This window comes from Orcinus orca, chromosome 1 (assembly GCF_937001465.1).
Source record: "Orcinus orca chromosome 1, mOrcOrc1.1, whole genome shotgun sequence".
Taxonomy (NCBI): domain Eukaryota; kingdom Metazoa; phylum Chordata; class Mammalia; order Artiodactyla; family Delphinidae; genus Orcinus; species Orcinus orca.
In genome coordinates, this window is record NC_064559.1 from 20,493,863 (window position 1) to 20,512,360 (window position 18,498).

Here is an 18,498-nt window from a genome sequence, read left to right on the forward strand (position 1 = left end):
AGGTTTGCAAATATACTTACAAAAACCCAAGTTAACCAGCTTAAAGCATAACGGTGATTGATTGGCTTACACAAATAGAAAACCAAAAGTTAAGTCAGGTAAGAAGTTACCTGGCTGATGAAGATTTTATAAAAGGCATAGTTTCTTTCCAGTTTGCCTCTCTGCCTTTCACCATGATTACTTCAGCAGTTAGCTGCTAAGAGCTTCTGTGGGCTAAAACCTTCTTGCTCAGGTCCAGTGGGAAGAGAATATTTCACTCCTGAAACCACAGTGAGGAGAGTGAAGAATTTTCTCTCCCAGATTCCCACTAAACATCTTCAAAATTAGCCATGGCTGAATTGGGTTATATAACAGTCCCTGAGGCCAAGTGTTTAATTGAGACCTTGGCACTGATTCTGAGATTGGAATGAATGTCACTGAAATAGCTTTGTTTTAAACAAGAGAGGAGAGATACCAAGGGATATCCCCAAGGTACAGTTAGGCTGGCAGATGTGGGATGAATGCTGGACAGCAAAATTGTGTGCCTGCTACAAAGGTTTAGTCTCTTTTGGGTACTTTGGCTTGTATGTCCTTACTCATTGCCAATCATAAGGTAAAATTGTAGTTCCTGTCTTGCTAGTTGTTTGGCATAGGGTGTCCAGCACTGTAGCTTGCTAGTCATTGAATGGAGCTGGGTCTTAGTGTTGAGATGGAGATCTCTGGGAGAGCTTTCGCCATTTGATATTACATGGAGCTGGGAAGTCTCTGGTGGACAAATGTCCTGAACTCGGCTCTCCCACCTCAGAGGCTCAGGTCTGACACCCGGCCAGAGCACCAAGACCCTGTCAGCCACACGGTAGTCTGTGGTCTTGGACCAGGCAGGCAGTTAACTTCTCTGTGCCTCAGATTTCCTTTCGTGCAGCACCTCCTCACTCCAGAGGCCCAGTCAAGGGCAAGGGAAGGGCTGTTGCTCACAGGCTGTGCAGGGAGGAAGACTGTAAGGCTGGCGCAGGACGGTGGCACAGGACCGAACTTGCATATATATTTATAATTGTTATATCTTCTTCTTGGATAGATCCCTTGATCATTATGTAGTGTCCTTCCTTGTTTCTTTTAACATTCTTTGTTTTAAAGTCTATTTTATCTGATATGAGAATTGCTACTCCAGCTTTCTTTTGATTTCCATTTGCATGGATTATCTTTTTCCATCCCTTCACTTTCAGTCTGTATGTGTCCCTAGGTCTGAAGTGGGTCTCTTGTAGACAGCATATAGATGGGTTTTGTTTTTGTATCCATTAAGCAAGGCTGTGTCTTTTGGTTGGAGCATTTAATCCATTCACATTTAAGGTAATTATCGATATGTATGCTCCTATGACCATTTTCTTGATTATTTTGGGTTTGTTATTGTAGTCTTTTTCTTCTTGTGTTTCCCACTTAGAGAAGTTCCTTTAGCATTTGTTGTAGAGCTGGTTTGGTGGTGGTGAATTCTCTTAGCTTTTGCTTGTCTGTAGAGCTTTTGATTTCTCTGTCAAATCTGAATGAGATCCTTGCCAGGCAGAGTATCTTTGTTGTAGGTTCTTCCATCACTTTAAAATATCGTGCCACTCCCTTCTGGCTTGTAGAGTTTCTGCTGAGAAATCAGCTGTTAACCCTGTGGCAGTTCCCTTGTAAGTTACTTGTTGTTTTTCCCCTTTTGCTTTCAATAATTTTTCTTTGTCTTTAATTTTTGTCAATTTGATTGCTTTGTGTCTTGCGTGTTTCTCCTTGGGTTTTATCCTGCTTGGGACTCTCTGTGCTTCCTGGACTTGGGTGACTATTTCCTTGGGTCAGCAGGTTAAACCTACAGTCTGCTCTTTACTCTGTGCCATGCATAAATTTATCCTGTCAGAAAAAAAATCTTTAAAATTAATAGCACGACCTATCATTTAAATTAAGAGAACGCTTTAACAATCCTTGCAATATAGACCACTTTTTTTCCCCGATTAGCTAAAAGAGGAAAAATTTGTCTGGCTGATTGGTTCATTAACTGCTTCATAATTGGCTTTTCAAAGAACTTGGTTGTCCTAGATCTCTATAGATATTTATCAGGTTTTTACATATTACTATCACTTTCTGTGCTTCTGTACCCTTAGAGGTAGCCAGGGGTAATTTTATATTTGAGAACTGAATTCCCTCTAACCAAACCAGTTAAAATTATAAAGAAATTCTCTAGGCCAGTATAAAGGCATCCAGTTCGATACATTTATTTTTTTCCCTTTTGTCAGGAAATGCAGTCTGTGACTACTCTGGTCCTAGTTCAAAAGAGTAAGCAGAAACCCCAGAGTTTTTTGATTTGGGGAGATTTCAGTCATAATTCCAATTCCGTTCCTCAGCATGTGTTTACACCTTTGTATACTGCCTGACAATTTTGAGATTTCAGTTAGTGTTGTAATCATTTCATTAATATTTTCTGTATTCAGTTTCATTCAAAGTTCTCCATAACTGTAATTTTTCTCTAATTCATTTATATTATTGTTTACTTTTCATTTCTCTCTTTTCCTTGATGTCGTTTACCTGTTCTGTAGTTGATTTAAAAGATCCACCCATTGTTTTGTATTTTTTGATAGCTTCATTTTTTTGCCATTAATTTCCACTTTCATCTGTATTAATTTGATCTGCTTTCTTTCATCTTGTTGTATTCTTCATCTTCTGTCTTGTTAAATAAAATTAAATATTTAAATTATTTAATTTTGGGCCTTACTCATAAATCCAATAGTTTATTTATAAGAACATAATTGCTATGTGTTAGAAACTATATAAAATTCAATTAATTAAAAGTAAAAAATCAGTTGAGACATAATTGAATAAATAAAAAATTGAATAGCACTTTTTCTTCCTTAAATCACATATCCAGAAATTAAGAATATTATTTGGTGCTTATTTTGCATATATATACATATATGTATAAATAAATTAGATACCTAAATTTGTACAATTTCTGATATAATAATAGCTGATATTTTGTAGTGCTTACTGTTGGTTTTTTTAAAATTAATTAATTTATTTATTTTGGGCTGCATTGGGTCTTTCTTGCTGCGTTCGGGCTTTCTCTAGCTGTAGAGAGCAGGGGCGACTCTTTGTTGCAGTGCATGGGTTTCTCATTGAGATGGCTTCTCTTGTTGTGCAGCACAGGCTCTAGACGCACAGGCTTCAGTAGTTGTGGCTCGCAGGCTCTAGAGCACAAGCTCAGCAGCTGTGGCGCACGGGCTTAGTTGCTCCACAGCATGTGGGATTTTCCTGGACCAGGGCTTGAACCTGTGTCCTCTGCATTGGCAGGTGGTTTCTTAACCTCTGCGCTAGCAGGGCAGCCCACTTACTGTGTTTTTATGTTACTATTTTTTTTTAATTTTATTATATTTGAGACTCCTATTTTTTTTTAATAAATTTATTTGTTTGTTTTATTTTTGGCTGTGTTGGGTCTTCATTGCTGTGCACGGGCTTTCTCCAGTTGCAAAGAGCAGGGGCTACTGTTCGTTGCAGTGTGCAGGGTTCTCATTGTAGTGGCTTCTCTTGTTGCAGAGCATGGGCTCTAGGCGTGGGCTTCAGTAGCTGTGGCGCATGGGCTAAGTTGCTCTGTGGCGTGTGGGATCTTCTCGGACCAGGGATCTATCCCGTGTCCCCTGCATTGGCAGGTGGATTCTTAACCACTGCACCACCAGGGAAGTCCCTGGGACTCCTATTTAATGTGGATCTATAAAGATCAACCTCATTAATTTGCTTGTATATGTACTAACATGTCATATTTGTGAATGTTTAGGTTGTTTCACTTATTTTGTCATTGCAAAAATGTTTCAATAAATATTCTCAAGCTTCATACAGTATTTTATATCTGCCCTGTCAAATATGGTAGCCACTGGCATATGTAGCCTTTTAAATTGAAATATGTTTCTTATAAAATAAAACTAAGAGTTCAGGTTCTCAGCACAGTAGCTAAGTTTCAAGTGCTCAGTAACCACATCTTGCTAGAGGCCATGATATCAGACAGACAAGACATAGAACATTTCCACCAACTGAAAGTTCTGTTGGCCAGTTCTGATTACACATTTCTAGCAGGTATTAATATTGGAAAGGTTTTGAGAACTAAGGTTTCATGTTTAAGTGTTTGTACATTTGAAATTTGCATGCAGCCAAATAAAGATGATTGTAGAATTTAGCTGTCACACTACAATGCATGAAATTATCTAATTTTCCATGTTTCATCAACAGTGGATATTACCTTTTAAAAACATTTTTTCTCAAAATAATAGGAAAAATAGTTTCTTGTTACTATTATAGTTTTTATTAATGTGATTATCAGTGAGTTCATCACTCATATTTGTTGAAATTTGCATTTCTGATTCTTTAAATTTCTTGTTATCTCTTTAAATATTCTATTGAATATCCTTTTATACACAGAGATTAATAAATTATGAGGCATGCATTTACCTTTTTGATTCTAGTCACATCTGTGTACATTTTCAGTATTTTTATCTAGAACCAGCAGTAAGTTTATTTGTTATTATGCCATTTCTCAGTTTCCCTTGCTTCACAGTATTTTTTTCATAATATCCATGTTGTTGCTTTTCTTCACATTCATCCGCTATATGGGAAGGTCTATACAGCTCTTGTCTTAATAGGTAAGATGAAGGAATTGACCTTGAATTTCACTTCCTGTTAACTGGCACCATTTCCAGATTCTATTTTCAAATCTGTAACAGAAGGGAAGGTTGGTGTGCAGTTCCTAGTCCAGTTCCCTATTTCTGGCAATTCTTCATCTTCTGGCCCTGCTCTACTTTGATTAAGTGTTTTTCCCAACATTGTTTCCAGGTTTTCTGGTATCAAGCCAAAGAACTGAGCCAATGTTGTACACTGAGGACTGCACTCGTCAGCCAGCACTGCGACCAGGTAATGAAAACATTAATTAACAGCAATTTACCTGTGCGAGGTACCACTCTCCTCACAATGCACTTTGCCGTCACCTGTTTTTTCCTGTGTTCTTCCAGTTATTAGCAGTGATTTGAAATCTCCGTCTCAGGGAACAGCTCCAAACCAGTGTTTCAGAGAGGGTCTCCTCTTGTCAGAGAGTCTGTGTCTCAGTTAGTTGATCAGTGGTGGTAGAATTATGGAACAGCTTAACGCTTCTAAAATAGGCTTTTAGAAGATTAGGGATTTAATCTATGCGTTAAAGCCTGGCTCTATGTCTTTCTGCTTTTCCTCCATCTAACTCTAACTATCTCATATTAGTGTCAATTCATACAAGACACCAATATTAGGTTATCTGTCACAATTACTATAGAAGGCTGCTAAGGGTTTTAAAAATATTTCACTGTATCTCCATCAGTATTTAATGAATAGTTGTGGAAGGCTCCCTTGGGGCCTGCAAACCAGCTGTCATTTTGAACCAGAAATCTCTGATCATAAAATTTCAAAAATAATATCTTTTACTATAGCTGACAGTAAATTCTTAGCACGGAAGCTGTTCTGTGTGGCAGAGATTCATTTTAAAATGCATTTGATGTGTCAAAATTCCTCTTCAATTACGTAAATTGAGGGATTGAAGTACGTTAATTTCAAGGATTCCTGTAAAAAAGAGCCATATAAGAGAATTCCTTAGTGAAAAAAGCAAGTTTCTAAGAACATCTCTTTTAAAAACTAAGTGAATTAGTGGGACATGCATATATTCTGTAGATGCTCCTTACATTTGTTTAAATAAAATATTTTAAATACAATGTCTTACATTATTATCTGCACATAATCTTTTGTGGTACCAAAATTATTAATCAATTGATGGCTCAGTTTCAAACTGCAATCCTCTACTTGCCGAAATATGTCTGTGTTTAAGGAACTCAACAATAAACAGAAGTCACATATTTTATTACCCTGTAGAATATATTTTAAAAATTCTCAGGTGTGTTGTGCAAATCTGGTTTTCAAAAGCATTTTTTTTTTTTTTTTTGCTACGCGGGCCTCTCACTGTTGTGGCCTCTCCCGTTGCGGAGCACAGGCTCCGGACGCGCAGGCTCAGCAGCCATGGCTCACGGGCCCAGCCGCTCCGTGGCATGTGGGTTCCTCCCGGACCGGGTCACGAACCCGTGTCCCCTGCATCGGCAGGCAGACCCTCAACCACTGCGCCACCAGGGAAGCCCCAAAAGCACTTTTAACAGTAGGCAAAGTGTATTGTTTCGAGGAGAAAAAGAACATAGCTCTCTACTTCAGAACATGGTTTATGAAGTATAAGGTTTTTTCCTCCATAAAAATAGTATCAGCCTTTCTTGTGCAAAATGTCTAGATGTTGCAGCCCTGAAAAAAATCAAGAATACAACTCTTCTGATAGAAAATACTCGTTCTGTTTTTCACTACAGTGACAATGGCAAATGACTGAGGGAAACTGCCATCTCTTATAGTCAAACTTTTTCCATATTTTTGTACTTAGAATGTGATATGTTTATAATTCGTATTAAATTGTACTTTTTAATAAAAATTATAGCAGTATATAAAATTAACATGTGGTAGAAAATAATTATAGCTGTCATATTTTTAATCTGTACCAGAAACTGTAGGAAGAAATCTTAATAAATTATCTTATATATTTTTCTCAAACATCCTGCAGAGGAAGAGATTTATAGCCCTGTTTTGTTTCTTGGATGTGGTATCTTTGTGTCAGATAACTGTTGAGTGACTTATCAGGACCACAGAACAATGGACTATATTCCATAAGCTTAGTCCTCAAAAGACATTGGCTGTTGGAATCCCTACAGTTAAGTCCCTTAAAAACGTACAGACACGCTATAAAAGATATATGGAATACTGTTAAAAATAAAAGTCTAGTTCACAGTGATTTACTCTATATCAAATGTTTTTTACAGAAATTATTGTAGTTTTATTCTTCAATATTATACAAATTTTCAAAGTTCCCTTTTCTTTGTACTTAGATGCTTATATATACAATTTGATCATTTGTCTTCTAGAGTAAGTAAATATTATGGAAAATTTCCAAAGTCAGTGGTGAAATTGTGACATTAGTCTGTATAAAATAATAGGTTCTACTTGGGATAATAATTGCATGGGTCCACTCCAGTGATATGTAAACCTATAATTTTATGTCTAAAAATTAGTTATGGATATCATTCAGGTTTACAGTCCAACCGGGGACATTTAGAATTGTGACTCCAAATCAGCCAACAAGCTATCAAAAGTAGGTATCTTTAAGTATGGTTGTATTTCAACACATTTCTCATTATGTGGTCTATAATACAATGATACTTATAGATTTTTTAAAAAAAAATTTTACTCAAAATAATAAGTTCCATTTATTGAGTTTTTTGTTCTCAGTGCTGATCAAGTTTTTCTAGTTTAACAACTATATATACAATTTTATGCAAATGAGGAACATTACAAATTACTTTGTGTAATGGTAGCTCCTATAGGATGTTAACCTGGAAATCTCAGTGTGTTAACATAAGAAATGTTTATTTTTATGCAATGATAATTTCTTTTCCTTCACTTAATTAAATCCACATTTTTTTTTTTAAACCTATAACGTATACTTTATGGCTCTCTGCTGACTCCATTTACACGTTCTTCCCTATCTAGATTCACTTTCAATATGCACTTCCACATTTTCTTCTAGCCCAGCAGCAGGTAATATCCCAAACTTGGATCAATGCAGTTTTCTGCCTTTAAAAACACACACATAGACACACATACACACACACACACACACACACACACACACACACACACGTTGATGAGTGCTGAAGAAAATAATGCAGTAATGCACCAGCACAGGTTGTAGTCATTATACATTCTTAGTACATCATGAAAGGGGTTCTTAATGCTTTCTGACACTGCAGTTGTTCCCTAATTAGCTCTTTACAATATTCTCCACAGTAGCTGTTTCAAATTCCTCAATTCCCTTGAAATTTTTAACCTGGTTACCTAGGATAAAATATGGAGATAGAGATAGAGACAGAGATAGATAGATAGGCATCTCAATTTTCCATTTAAAAATCTTAAAAACCTATTGCTTGAAAACCCTTAGTAATTGCAAAAGATAATGGCAGCTATTTTATGATAAAACCTTCTGTATAATGTTGAAATATGTCAACCTTTCTGGCTTAGTTTAGCCAAACCTTGTGAAAATGAAGAACATGAAACAATATGTCAATATTTATTGAGAATTCATTCTTTAACAGATATTGTTATAGATACCATAAGTATGTTAATGACTATAATTCAAAAACATTTTGAAATAAATGCTATTATTACATGCATTTGATAAATTTGGAAACATAATGGATAAGTTAGTCAAGGTCACACAACCAGGAGGTGGTGACAAAGATTCAAATCTTGCCCTAAAGATCACACTCTTAACTGCTATACAAATAGATTTTTCTTATCTTTTGGCTTTCCTGTCTTTGTTTATTGACTCTGTGGACTTTGATGCTCTTTTCTTAAACTAAACAATGCTTATGAAAATATTCATTTAAGGTACTTTTAAGTGCATTGAGGAATACATGGCTACATTAATTTAAAAAGGAGATCAATAAGCACAGTCTTATTGAATGTTGGTATATAGCTAGTATAAGGCTTATTTTTAATTTTCAGCAACACCTTTAAAGACCATACTGGTTTGAGCTTTTCTGATACAAATATTGATTTCTCTTCTATCAACATCACATTCTCTCTTTCCACAGCACAAGTTTTCTATTTAATTATTTAATTATTTTCTGTGTTTTAATTTTGGCACATCATACAATTAATATTCCCTAAGTTCATAATCACTTCTCACACTAAATATCTTAATTTGTGTTCTCCCATGTCACAGAATGCCCTTTGCATATCTAAATCAAACTTTCCTTTACTGCTAGATTGAATATGACCTCCTATATGAAATATTATGCATGTGTTCATCTTATTTGTATCTTGTCTCTCAAACATTAAGGCACTTTAAGTCACCTCATTCAGATTAATATTTGTATTATCAGTTACTTGGATACTTTTATATTTCAAATAAAAAAATACTTAGCTCAAACTCTGATTTCTGTATTTCAATTACATATCTCAACATTTTATTCCTATTTAGTACATTAACTTTTACTTTTTTAAAAACAAACTTCTGTATAGCATTCTATCATATTAACATATCAGAAGTTAGAGAATAGTTTATATCAGAAGTTAGAGAATAGTTTATATGTAAATTCAGTACCTCATATATAAATCAGCACAGTACTAGTATTCAGTAAATGTATTCATTGATTATTAATTGTTATATTTAACTACAATAAATATATATACATTTTGGATGCACATATTAGCTTACACTATTTCTAAAGAAGTATGTTTAATATAAAATGAGACTACCAGAATATTGATGTAATCAGTATTCCTTCTATGTACTTCACAAATTATGAGCATTTCTTTATTTTTCTTTTCTTTTTATTGTGTACTTTTTATATCTGACTTGCACCATGCTGGGAAATTCACCTGATATTAATGTTAATTCATTTTTCAAGGTTAAGAGAAGTAATAGCTTTCGTTATCTGTAGTAATCATGTAAATGCATTAAAGCACATAAAGAACACAAAAACTAAAATTTCTTATGAATGCCTTTTTTTTAATAAAAGCTTAGACTATTAAAAAAATAAATATCTGAATTAATAGAAGTCAGTGAAACTCTGCTCTGTGATTTTACCACTGTTAAGCTCCTTTCAGTCACATATACAAGCCAACTATAAAAATGACAAAAGATGAAATGCTTTGTTTACAAATCTGATGACGTGTTTCCATTATTGAGGTCACATAGAAGAGGTGTTTTGGCTGTCTGCCAGTGCCATGTGGGTACTTAATTCCATTTTTATTTGGATCTCTGTGACCTAGTCTTCACGGCTACATCAATGATAAACGAACATCTCATTTTAGTAACATATACTATAGTAACTGGTATCTGCAGTTTGGCACATTGCTAATTAAATATTGATTTGTTGAATGAACTCTAAGCCTTCAGTATTTTTCTAATTAGAATAATGACTTGTCCATATGCTCGCAGTTATGTTTCTCTTTAAAAAGTAAAAGACATATAGAAGTAGTTCAAAAGTGTAAATTATTAAGCATATTGTACTTCAAGGTATGGTTAATAAATTAGACATATTGTAATAGGTTCAGGCAAATTGCTTTTATTGCTTATAATAAAGAAAGATTTCATGCTTCTAATCCATTTTGGTAATGGCAAAATGCAGCATTTAATAGTAGTGGTACTGCCTTAGGATAATACATTTACTCAGGAGATTTTACTCCATTCTGAGTGAGAAGCTATCCAACTGGATTACTGTAGGTCGTATTAAAACTGAAAAGCCTTAAATGTCTAAAGACAAAATTATTTTTCATTTTAAATTGTTATAAATAAATCTCTGTCAGTTGAATTATCTCTAATCAGTATTGCATATAAACAGAATTCTTTATATAATGGAATCTCTTTAACACTCCCGAGTCTGGAAACTAGTTAAACATGAAGTCCATCATATATTAGAAAACATGAAAAAGGCATCAAATATGACAGCTTTGTAAGACTTTTTTTTTTTTTTTTAACAGTAAGGGAGTTCTAGGACATAGAGTTTCATGGACACTTTTAATAGGTCTTGACCATGAATTGCCCTTTGAAGAATAAGATGAAGCTTAGGAAGCAAATGCTGATGTTGCAAAAAGACATAAAGTGATGACTGTGCTTTAAAAGATTTTCCCAGAGGTTATCACTTTTTTTTTTTAAATCCACAAAATTATTTGAAGTACTGTTCTTCTTCCTCTCTTTTTTTCCTTCTTTTTAAACTCTCTTTACATAACTTTCTTCTTCTTAATTTGTTAGTTTGGTTGCAAATGTTTCTTAAATATAGAGTAGATTTACAAATATTTATGAATGATATGGGATGTAGAGAACAAAATGCAAAGGCGCTATCTTAAGAAATAGAATGTAATTGTTATCTTTGAAATATCACTTACATCTCCCTTCCTGACCCCATCCCTTTCCCAGCCCCACAGTAGAAAACATTATTCAAATTTTATGTTTATAATCTCATTGCTTTTCTTTATTTTTCCCCATGTATGCTGGTTTCCGTGGTCATATATTGTTTAGTTTGGTATTTTTTTAAACTATATATAGCATAGGTATTTTTCTGTGATTGATTTTTCACTCAGTGTTTTATCCCAATTTAGCATACCTAAAAAGAACTATTCATGTTTGCCTTTTTTTTTTTTTTTAACTTCTGGGTAGTATTCCATTTTATGAACATAACACAATTTATCTATTTTACTCTTGAATAACACATATTTCCTTCAGTTGGGCCATGAGAAACAAAACCACAATAAATATTATTTTACAATGATTTTTTTTTTCTTTTGAACATAAGAGCATTTTTTGAGTGCATAAAAAGTAATATTTCTGGATCATAAATATTGAAGAAGAAAACCCAAGCCAAAGTGGTTAGCTCACCCCTTTATTAAGAACACTGCAAGGTAAAAACAGCTTTAGAATACTGCTGTGTCAGACAGCGTGTGTTCTGAAGAATTTGTAGGTTAGACAAGCTAAGGTCATAATCAGGTTGATTTTATGGCTTGCTCACTCTTCAAAATCTCGGGAATTATGGGTAATTCAGGTTGTATTTGTCATGTGATAGGATGATGGGCTTTCAAGGCAGGAATTAAGGTTTTATCAGGTATTAGTTTCTAGGATTAGCAAGAGGGGTTAGGAACAACAGTGTGGAACAATGTTTAACTGAGATTGGTCAAAAAAAAAATCGGTCCTTCAGCATTCCTCAGTGTTTAGCTGAAACACTTTAGGTTTCAGCTAAACATTTTAGGTTTCAGGTAGAGCTTTACCTCAATGTTTCTGAAAAATCCCAAATTATTTCCAGAAGTGATTATTCCAATTAAATTCCAATAAAAATATATGTGATCCTATTTCCACACCCTACCAATACTTGATATTTTCTGGTTTTGTTTGCATTTCCCAAACTATTGATTAGGTTTTTTATCTCCTCAAATATTTATCAGCCATTCTTTTGTTCTTTTTAGCTATTTTAGTGTTTCTCTTGTTTTGCTTTTGCATAGTCAGTATTTCTTATTGCTCCAAAGAAGGACTTTCTATGTTCTGATTTGTTGTTTTTTATTATCTGTCAGGATATCTATGTCTTTATCTATTGTCTATCAATCAATCTATCATCCATTTATCTAACCTGTCTAATCTATCTATATAATGTTATCTCACATTTTAGTGGCCTGATCCTTAATTTCCATTATTGTATCTTTATATGAACAAGGTTAGTTATTTAGCTGTGATCAAATGTTGTCAATCTTACCATTTGTAGTCGATATTTTATATCTTAGAAGTATTTCCCTATCTTGATTCATGATATTATTCTATTTTGCCTTTTACAATTTTATTGTAATTTATTCTTTCATATTAATGATTTAGTTATTTGGGATTAAAATTTTATGGATAGGGAAAAGGATGGCATACAATTCCCTGTTTTGTCAAATAGGTATAAGCAGTTGACATTAATCCATTCGTTAAGAAACATTTCCCCCCATTCTGCAATGCCAATTTGTCATAAAACAATGTTCCATATGTTTAGTTCTGTTTCTGTTCTTCTAATATCATTCATAGTTCTGTTGACTATACAGCATTGTTTAATTTTCTAATCTTTGACATCTAGTAAGGCAAGTTATTTCATCCTGCATGTGCTAAATCCATAGTTATCAGCTAAGAATTATTACCCCTCCCCCCAATCTCAGGACGTTTTCCAACATCTGGAGATATTTTGGTTGTCACCTGGGGAGGGTGTGCTACTGGCATCTAATGGTTAGAGGCCAGGAGTGTTGCTAAACACCCTGCACTGCACAGGGTTACCACACTTCCCCCAGCAAAGAATTGTCTGGTCCAAAATGTTAGTATGGCCAAGGTTGTAAAACCCTGAACTAAATGGATGACGCATTGGGATGTCTTTCTGAAAAGGGAATTGTATGGTCCATGTGTGCAGTAGGATTCAATACAGAAATGTTTACTTCCTTCTTTATCTCATTTTATTCTCTTAGTTGTCTTCTTGCTTTTCTTCAATGCCCTTTATTAAATTTCCATTAGTCTATTCTGTCTTGCAATTTAATTTAGTCTTTATTAGTGAGAGTTTCGTATTTTTTTTCCTGAGTGCCTTGAGAGGTAATACAGAGTCTGAAAAAGGAAGATCACAGTCTCTTTTCCTTTCACTTCTTTCTTGAGTTTAATCAACTTTTTTTTCATTTCTTCCTTATTTGATTTTGTTCCCTTTTTTTTCTGACTCAAGGTGATTTCCCCTATCCTGAGTATATATTTATATATAATTATATAGTATTGTATCTAAAGGAACTGAATAAGATTATTCAATTTGAGTGCAGTCTTTTGTTTTATGGTGATTTTATTCAGGGAGAAAGTTTCATTCCTTCAGGTATATTATGTTGCATTTAAAAAGATTGTTCATGGATTTATTTCATTTTGGTCAATTTTGGGTGGTATACAGGATACCCAGTTTAATGAAATTTACTTCTCACAGGGTAGCAAAATCCAGATTTTTTAGTGAATATGATTTTCTTTAAAGATAATAAAAGAGACTGTGTTCTCTGAATTATGGCTCTTTATTGTCATGAGAGACCTTATGTTTACCCCTTTTAATTATTTCCTTCTCAACCAACCAAATGTCAAAAAGTACCACTTCATCTATTTTCTTCTTTATTCTGTCACAGAAACTATGCTTTTTAAAGATTGACACTTCAAATTAATAGATTATAATTTCATTCCATTTATATCAGTGTTTCTCAATTGGGAAGGGAGGGACAGTTTTGTCTCAAAAGGGGCATTGTACAAGGTCTAGAAACATTTTTTGGTTGTAAAAACCCCTGGGGGCAGGGGGGGAGGGGCAGAATTTTGCTACTAATGTGTTCTACTTGGTAGAGGCCAGGGATGCTGCCAAACATTCTACAATGCACAGCCAGCCCCCACTTCCCCCCAAGAAAGAGTCATCTGGTTCCAAGTGTCAATCCATTCGGGTTGATTAGCCCTGACTTGTGGCATACACTTCTAGTACTTCCAGACTTAGGTCAGGTTTACTCTTCCTGGTAGTGGTTTTAGATCAAATGTATTACCTCCCCCTTTTCTGTTTCTCATGACCTTTTCCTCCACACACTTGCTCATCACAAACCCCTGCATTAGGGCAGGAACAAAGGTGGTACTTCCTAGGAATCATTGGTTTGCTTGGAGTTATTTTGAATTTGGGACATTTATTGTCTACAGATTATAATGAAAGCATCATTTTGTGTACCTGTGCTTGTCCTATTAATAGTTTGTAATGTTTTGGTGGAACTACAGAAAAGGTAGAATGAGACGAGACAGCCGCCATTTTCTTCAAATATCCAGAAGCCTTCCTCCAGGATCACCTTAAACTATATTTTTTTCTTTGATATTTTACAGACTACCTAGTGATTATGAATTTGGGTTGCAAATTCATGTTAGTGGAAATTGTGGCTTCAAATTTTTTAAGAAGATTTTTGTCTCCAGCCACTGCCAAATGGCAGGGTAGCAAATGTTTTCGCTGTCTTCAGTGGTTGAATAAGTCTATTTGTAGCTCACATTTCACTGAGAGTCCAGCTTTACCTGCTTGTATATTCTACTGACTGCATTTTAGTTACATTCTAATTTTCTTTTTCCTTTCCTCAACGCCAGGAGAGGCAAAGGGGTTTAAAAAGGGAAGTCCAGTTTTTCTAAGGGCTTGGCATATACCCTCATACAGAAGATGAGCCCTGAGGCTCTAACTACTTGTGTTCCTACTATTATTTCAAGCTTATCTTAATCACAGAATTCGAAACAGACCATTTCAAAGATATATATTTTTGTAGAAACGTTTATAGGACCAAAGAATATTTAGAAAATTCTTGTTTTTCTGGAAACAAAAGTATATCTTGTTATCGGGTTAAAAATAATTTTACCCGACTTCATTGATAGTCAACCAAGAAAGGCAAATAACTAGGTTTCCAGGAGAGGTTTTACTCCCATCTAAATCTTATCAATACATCACCTGTAACAAGTCATGCTGATAGTATTTACCTCTGATAGGATGTGATGAAAATGGCACTTTACACCTCTGGTCTTCCTCCTTGAAACACATAACTCCAGTCTAATCATGAGAAAAATATTGGAAAATATTTTGAAGAATAAGGGGCATTCTATAAAATACCTCACCAGTACTCCTCAATACTGTCAAGGTCATCAAAGACAAGGTAAATCTGAGAAGCTGTCACAGTTCAGAGGACCCTAAGGAGATACAACAACTAAACGATATTATCCTGGATGGGTTCTTGGAACAGAAAAATCACATTGACTTAAAAAAAATAAAGAAATTTGAATCAAATATAGACTTTAATTAGTAATGTATCAATATTAGCTTATTAACTATATAAAATATACCATGTAAGATGTAAATGTAAGATGTTAATAATAGAGGAAACTGAGTTCAGGGTATATAGGACTTCTTCCACTGTATTCTTAATTTTTCCAAAAATCCAAAACTGGGCTAAAATTAAGAAATAAACACAAAAATTTCTATCAAAATACTTCCTCATTTAATAGAAATGCTAGTTTCGTTCCCAAACGATGTTGTAAATCTCATTATGCAAAGTAGTTTTGTTCACTTTAGGTTTGAGACAGTGTTTCCATCACACTGCACTGTTGTGCCATGCTATATTGCATATTCTCTTCTAAGGTGGCCCAGACATAGAGGTTGCACTTGATCTAAGGCAAGAAATAATTAGGAAGGTATCATAGTTACTACTTAGAAAAACATGGTGGTAGAAGCTTTACTGGAGAAGAAAGTTGTTCATAGGGTAGAAGCAGAACATAAGAGCAAGGTGAATTGCTCTTTCCTGTGAATATTTAGGAAAAGGAAGAGTGTAAAATATTGGGGAAATTTTAATTGGGGAGTATTTTAGAATATATGGCAATTAGGAACAAAGAGAAAGATTCAAAAGGAAAAATGAGGAAAAGTTATATATCATTTCTACTTGCATTTCCCCTGCTTCTGCCTTCCTTAGATTTTGCACCAGAACCTACTAACAATTTGTTCTTATTGGGGAAGTTTGAACCTTGTACCAACTGAGACACTCCAGGCCTCAGCTTCACTGTTCACTTCCCTTAGATTTAAATCAGTTGCTCAACACAGAAATCTAGCGGTTTTATCCTGGTAACTATTGTTAATTCAATTAAATTATGCCAGTATAGTATCCATATTGCCAGCTGAGTTCAGTAGTTTTATGTATTTTATCACTATTATTGTTTTAACATTATGCATGACTAATGCCAATATTGTAGCATTATAGTATATATATAACTGGGCTTATTTTTCCCCATTAGGCAACACAATTCTATCCCAAATCCATATTTGCTTATTAACCACAGCTTATTAAAGTTGATTAAATTGGCTATGGTATTTTTTCACTATCATAACTGCCAGCTAACTTCTCTCCACAGAACCAAGCTCTACTAGCATTCCCTGCTGAGATGTCTTGCTCCTCTGATTTGTTTTTTATGTATTAATTTACCTTATTTACCCCTTTTTTTTTCCTTTATAGGCAGCTGGTAATTTGAACAATTTTGGTATTTTTTTCTAACTTTAAATTGGACTTGTGGTTAAGTCATGCACTACTTTCTGATTATCACCACAAAATTCTCACCTTTACTGAAGCACAGGTGACATATAACAATGTATTGTTATCAATACATTATTATTTTGATTAATGTGTTGTCTAGAATAGACCAAATTTAGCAGAAAACGTTTCCTAAATGCTATATTTTATCTAAACAATAAATCCTGTGCCTAGTTTAAAAATTCTAAATGTAATGTTCAAAATGGATGCCTCCTTAAGGAACCAGAATTACTTAATTATTTAAATGGAATTTTCTACTGTGCTATGAATTTCAGGAAATCCTAACTAGGTAAACTAGGGAAGTTAAAATTAGTACTAGAAAAGAGTAAAACCCTGTTGTGATGGGAGGCTAAAATGGTTCAAGTGTCCATTTTCTATCTTTTTGGAATATAAAAAGCAACTAAGTCTATGTATAGACGTCTGAGGCACATGGCCCTTCTGCTCACCAGATGCCTTGGCAGTGACAGCCCATCTTATTCTAGACACAGGAGAATAATTTGTAGACGGGGGGAAAGTCATGGACTATAGTAAAGACATGAACCCTAACTCTGAGAATGGGGATAAGTTTAAGAGTAATAAGTTGAAACCCAAGCAGACATCCTAAATAATATATAATATTTCCTGAATTCAAATGATATACAGACTAGAATAAGTTTCCTATACTCTACCATGGAAAGAAGTTAAAATATGTTATCTCACTCACTAATGCATCATTGATATCAAGGCCTTATTATTTCTACTTTCTTCACCTTCTCTCTTTTTGCTCTTATTTAAGAATCTCTTGCAAACATCATTATTCTTTATAACAACCAAATCTTCCTCTTGTTTTTGAACCAAGCAAAGAAAACTACAGTGTTTCATTATGTCACAGTTTTCAAGTAATTTACTAAGGAGTGGTCAAGAAATCTTAGAAACTATCACCAAATTTTCTTTTTTTTAAAACTTTTTATTTTATATTGGAGTATAACTGATTAACAATGTTGTGATAGGTTCAGATGTATGGCAAAGTGATTCAGTTCTACATTTTTCCATTTAGGTTGTTACATAGTATTGAGCCGAGTTCCCAGTGCTGTAGAGTAGGTCCTTGTTCGTTATCCATTTTAAATATAGCAGCACTATCACCAGCATTTTCATCATCATAGTAATATCATTATGGATCTTTAATAATTTTGAGTAATGAAGAATCTATTAAAATGACTGAGGATTTAAAAAAAATACTAAACAACAATTTATTGAATATTGAAAAAATGACAGTCACTTGTAAATTATAGAATAATAAACATATCATACCTATCATATTTGTTAATTTTAATGTATTATTGAATATTCTCTATTACAGAGGAGAAACATCCAATTCACACTTCCTTATATGTAAATACACACACAATATATCCACCAATAAATTTATAGCATTATTTTCATTAGATTGTGTATTAGTGTTTACATTATTATGGCTATATGATATTTTACTTACAACTGAGCCTGTAGTATACCTGATTGTATTTTTTGTTTTTACAGTAGTTATTGAAAATTGCTTCATTTTTGTTGTTTTGTTCTCTTTGTGTTTCTTGCTAACTGAATCCTAAACTACCATCAGCAGGATACATGCTCCCAATTTGTGAAAATATAAATGTTCTGGATCCCTTTGCATTGCTGGGGCTGGATGGGACGTGTGCTCTAGGCCTGTTGCACACCTCTCTTTCATTATTACCCTTGGAATTCGTCCTCTGTAAATTCCTTATATGGAATTTACATTTTCCTTTTTTATTTGGTCCACATTTT

At 34.1% G+C, this 18,498-nt stretch overlaps 1 long non-coding RNA gene across 2 annotated transcripts in view; it reads left to right on the forward strand.

The window, feature by feature from the left end:
* LOC125964201 (uncharacterized) overlaps window positions 1-18,498 on the forward strand; it is a 343,736-nt gene that overhangs the window by 181,983 nt on the left and 143,255 nt on the right. For both annotated transcript variants that reach the window (XR_007476938.1, XR_007476939.1), the window contains one exon: window positions 4,825-4,902. This is a non-coding gene — a long non-coding RNA (uncharacterized LOC125964201). The remainder of the gene's footprint in view (window positions 1-4,824; window positions 4,903-18,498) is intronic.